General features: G+C 38.1%; 1 protein-coding gene across 5 annotated transcripts in view; it reads right to left on the reverse strand.

Annotated features, from left to right (window-relative positions):
• Positions 1–5,713, reverse strand: part of LOC117170366 (glycerol kinase-like) — a 331,719-nt gene that overhangs the window by 94,417 nt on the left and 231,589 nt on the right. The gene's annotated exons all lie outside the window — the stretch shown is intronic.

Genomic DNA, 5,713 nt, shown 5'->3' on the forward strand with positions numbered 1-5,713 from the left:
TAAAATTTCTGTTAATTTACAGACTGAAATTCTAAATATCAATAAAATTTATCAGAGTATTATAAAATAATGTTTTTAATATTAATCATCTCTATATGTATAATGTGTATATGTATGCATGCTATATGTGTGTATATATATGCATATGTGTGGATGTGTACATATACACATTTTTAAAAAATTAAAAAAAAATTTTTTTAATTTCTTATTTCAAATTTAAACTCAATTACGCGCTTCCACATTAGTGGTTTTCAATGGAAACTTGCCTATTACATCATCGTTCATTACGTATTCTTCATGTATTTCTAAAACTGTCAATTTCTGTTCGTCCGTCCTAACCTACGCCAATTTTGTTTTCTCGTGCAATTTTAAAAAATGTAGTTGTAATCGATTGAAGTCTCGAAAAATTTTTTGAGACTTCAAAAAATGACAAAATTTTAATTAATTTTCTAAAAACTATTGACTGAAATGTTCCTTTTTTTTTTTTACTGAAAATTGATCTGTTTGACTATTTAAACTATCATCAACTCAGGTAACAATGTATTCAAATCTACGTAATTATCCATCATATTTGTTCGTACTAAAATTACTAATTTTTAATATAATTATTTAGGTTTAAGAACCTTTGAAAAAGGTACGCATGTGTACTGAAACGTCAGGAAGTTTTAAAAGGAGTTTTTTTCTATTAAATAAATATCTGAGTTTTGAAGAACATGTTTTTTTGACTCATATTTATTTTTTCAATTTACGATTGGACCGGAAGACCTAAATAATTTGAAATCTACGATTTGAAATCAATAAATATCAACGGTCGAAGAAAGGATTGATTTGTTTCATCAAATCATTTTACAATACTACAAACTACTACTATTTCTTACGTGAAACTCATTAAAAACAGCAAAGAATATCTGTTTAATCTAATAACACTTTACTTTTTGTATACGTCTTCTGACATAAAAGGATACTTTTAGGGTTATGTCAATGTTTAGAAATAACACTAATGGGTTCTAAAAAAACGTAACACGCTCGAAAATTTATTTGAATGCTGTCTGGTGTTTTAAATATCATAAGCGTAAATGGAAGGAAGTATTCTAGCAAGAATAATGCAATAGTGTTATTTTTAGCGAAATTATTTGATTGAACAAAAATTAGTAGAATCATACAAGACTTTTTTGCAAGAATAAATAACTTTTGTTATGAAAATTGTTTTATAAAAGTAATATTTCTCCGCATATTGGCAAAACCCTTCATCTTAGTGCGCGCAATCGGTTAAAGTCGTATATTTAAAGAACCCGAGCAGCTAGGATTTACTATTAAATGGATTTTGAACCTTGTTGACCGATATAAATGAACCCCCACTTGCCGATTTTGCATTCATTTTAGTCAAACTCATTCGGTTCAGGAGCTCGGTGTGCGTTGGGATCATCCTTCAAAGATTGAATTGGCCTGGAACTAAAATAAGCCTCCACTTGTCCCAGAAAAGTGGACATTTCCTTGAAGATAAGATTAGTATTTACGATGGCGCGGTGTCGATGGAGTTTAACAAATTGTACCACTGCTTCCCACAATCCGACAAATTGCAGAAAAGCGGGAGGTTAAATTTCTAGGTTGTGTGTTTGTTGGCGATATAACGGGAATTTTGTCCGTCTCATCTGAAGCTTGGAAAAATAGTTCGCGTAACTTTCAGTCAGCTTCCACTAATTTTTTTTTAGTGTCGCTGTAAAGAGTATGACTGACAATCCGTTGAGTCAAAACTCTCTTATAGGAGTAGATGAAAACTTTAGCAGAATAATCCGATACAACCTCCAAATGTACGACTTGTGTGGCGCAGCAAACAAAAATGACAATATATCCCTTATATGCTTTGAGACCTCGCCCTTTGGTCGTGCGTATCCAAATAGGGCCAGCGTAGTCCAATTCGACCGCTGCAAATGGTCGAATTGATGGTTTAACTCTTAAAGATAGTGAACAACTCATAACATGATTCCAAAAAAGTACGACCACAGATAATCCAATATGTCCTCCTTAAGTTTTACCATGTTACTTATGGACCGCCGTGCAACATGAACTGATGTCCATTCCTGACAATTGAGTCGTTAACGGTGAGTCGTTAGGCAAGATGTAAGGACAGCACTCCTCGTAATCCAGTACGACATGAGTCAGGCAGCCTCCCAATCTGAGTAGTCCATCAGAGTCCAAAAAAGATAGTAGCTTCAATAATGGACTCGATTTTGAAACTGGCAGTCCTCTTCGTACATTGACGATGTCCTCATAAAAGTCTTTTTGCTAAATGTGGCCGATCAATCTTTGTAGTGTCGTTCTAAGATAAGTCGTGGGTTGAAAAGGCGGATATTCGAACTGCTTCTTACGAAGCCGATCCGTGAACTGAAAACAGAGAGCAGTAATTCTTATCATATTCGTAAGCGACGAATATTGAGTTAGAAGTTGTTGAGGTGATTTCTGAGCGACTAAACCAAACAGGTCCTCGCCATCAAAGCAGATGATGTTCCAATCGATTTGGTGTGAGGCCTTGTGATGCACAATCAGCAGGATTGTTCGCTCCAGGAATATAGTGCCGCGCCTACTTCGGTAGCTTATGCTAGTTCCGTGGGCAATTTTCGCCTAGAATGAAAGAGATCATTCTAGTACAACCCTTGATCTGTGTGTTGAGAAGCGTTGAAAATGTCCCGCAATTTAGTGTTTGAGCTGTTGTTTTTTTTATCGCACAATGATGTGGTAAAAATGAACCCTAATTGAGTTATCGATCTTCTACCTTTCTGACGAGTTCCATCTTTTGAAACTCTACTTAGTCCTTGATAACGCCAGAATATTTCTTGTATAATTTGACGTCCCGCCTGAAACGTCTTTCCATCTCGACGAGAGCCAGGTAAGCTACCGCTCCTGAATCTCTGTGATAAAGAGAGCGATCCTTTAGAGGTAGACGTATGATGTAGCCCCCATCGTGACTACGTTGATGAGTGGAGGAAAAAAGTTGCCCACACTGAGTACCGAGATGATAGAATTTTGTCTGATCAGTCTCAATCTCTGGACAAGTGACTCAGATATGATAGGTGGCTGATCTCCCTTGTCCATCAGTATTTGAGTTCGATTGCGACTTCTGTCTGAATCTGTAGGATCGACAAGAGCCGTATCCAGCAGGACAGGTCCCTCTAGTCACATTGATAGTTGAGTGTGGTGAATATCGGCAGAATCTGTGGAGTTTGGCAAAGAATTGGAGAAAGGTTTACTGAGGGGATTTAGAATGGTTTTATTGTCTGAGCGAGGTGAATGTAACATCATATAGTGCATTCCATTGGAGGTCACAAGTTCTTTCCTCTGCTCTACATCTTTGCTTCGGAAATGTGAACAACAAATGGTATGCTTACCTCTGCATAAGGAGCACGGCAATTCTCTGATTGCAGCATTTTGAGTGTAAATCGTTTCACCACCCCTCTTACCGTTTTGGAAGCAAGTACTGTTATTAGTAGAAGATGAACCAATCGAAGTTTAAGTCAAGTTCTCCACAGCTTCCAACGTTCTGACCTTGCGTGTCAGAAATTAGTTAAGCGAATCAAAGGTAGACTGGTTCTTTAAAGTTCCCAGTTGGTCCTCCCAGCCCTTGCAAATGGTTGCATCTAACCGGTGAGCTATCATGAAGACAAGAAGCTCATCCCGTTGATCCTTAGGGCGATTCATAGATGTCAAAGCGCCGATGACCTGACAGGTACTATTTAATAATGTGTAGAGTTCAGTTGAGCATTCCCTACTCATCGGCTTAAGTGAAAATAGCTTAGTCCAACAGGTGTAACTATTAGTCGAGTATTGTCATATCTCTTGACTTCGGTTTGCCAGGCCCTTTCGAAATTATCCTCAGTGGTCGGGATGCTGGGAATCAATTGACCGCGGAAAGCAGGCACCTTCTGAGAGATGATAGCGATATCAGGACAAACAGGAACATTGACCTGCAGGTTCTTCCTAAGCTACAAGATCTGGTTGAAATGAATGCCGCCCTTTATAAGGATATCTCGGAGGAGTCCGCTTGCATCATCTAAACAAAAAGATTAAATGGGCAAGACAAAATGTGTCACGTGTTTAGTGTGTGATGGGCAAAATAACATATCGTAGAACGTTCATGGAAAAGGTTCGAAAGGTCGCCCAAGAAGTCACACATTGTACAAGTCATAACTATTAACAATCAAGAAACATATTGTTGACAAAATACGGGAGTTACCTGAGGCAAGGAGGAGAATACATAAGAGGGAGAGATGGGTCAGAGAGAATCAGCAGTTTCTTGCTGACCCATTGCGCCTATTCCGCGTTGACCCTGTTTCCCTTAAAAATGCACTCAAGGCCAACAAAGGTCACACTTTGTCATGGAGGTATACAGGATCCCGAAAATACTGAAGCTGAAAAAAGATACTGATAATACCATTTTCTTAAAGGTGTTATGCGACAGCCTTATAACTTCTAAGGAGTAATGCCCATCAATCAGTGCCGAAGAGGTAAAAGAAGCACTTAGGGTTACGAAGAACTTTTCCGCTGCAGGACCAAATGGCATCAAGAACTTCTGGTGAAAGAAGTTTACTTCTACACACGAAAATCTAGTCCGCAGATTCACTGCATATTTTAAGTTGAAAACGACCATGTTACATTGGATGGAGTTAGGGCGCCCTATACTCCGGCCGAATAAGGCAACTTTTCCAATCCAACCAAAAAGTTTTCGATTGAACCTCTCATAGACTTATCATCTGTCTGTTGGAATGCTTGAAGGTTCATTCACACAAAGTGAGATGCATACAGAGATAGATACCTCTTTGGAAAACTAGATGTACTATCTCATCTAAAAATAATCGTGGAACAACAAACAACATCGCCTGCCAGAGGATCGTCTTTTAGAGCGATATAATTAGCCTTCTGCTTTTCTGCATCATACTTCTGCCTTTAGCTCCCGAACTAGGAAATTATACTGAATATATCTGTAGCGACACTAATAATTGCAAACAGAAGGTTACGCATGTATTTTATCTGAAAGACCTGAAGATCTATGCTTCTATTAAAAGCAAACTTCAGAGTGCTTTAAATATCGTCAAGATATACATATAAGAGGTTGGTATGGACTTTAGATTCGACAAGTGTGACAAAATTCATCCAAAAAAGCAAGAATTATTGGTATTCCCATGTCTTGGTTCTACTGTATTTGTTTGTGGGCTTTCTATGGACGAGGAATAAGGTCTGTTCTGCGATTATACATCTCACGTTTTCAAGGCAGACGCGGACTATTAAATCTCCAGTTTTTTCCTGGTTGAGTGGTTCTAAGCACAGCTAACATCGTTGCAAATGGCAGAGATCCTCTCTAAATAATGTTAAGGAACCACGAGATAATGGACAAAGAAGCTTTACTTCTAAAAGCCAAAGTAACGAAAGCAGAGTTTGATAAATTCCTCCCGCACCTATTTGACAAGAAACCGAGATTTTCACGAAAGCCATTAAATCTACTTATGAAATTAATTGTTAACATACACGAGTCCGAAAGGTCGGGGAGACACACTTGGGGAATGGGAAATTTGAAGAGCTTTGCAAGGGAACCGGAGAGAGGTTCAGAAGTACCAGTACTGGCAAAACGGAGGAACTATGGACATTATTTACGACAATCAGAGATGAATACAGGGGTGCAATACTTAAGGAAATGCAAGAAAGCCTGGATAATTTTTTG

The sequence above is a fragment of the Belonocnema kinseyi genome, chromosome 3 (assembly GCF_010883055.1).
Source record: "Belonocnema kinseyi isolate 2016_QV_RU_SX_M_011 chromosome 3, B_treatae_v1, whole genome shotgun sequence".
NCBI lineage: Eukaryota > Metazoa > Arthropoda > Insecta > Hymenoptera > Cynipidae > Belonocnema > Belonocnema kinseyi.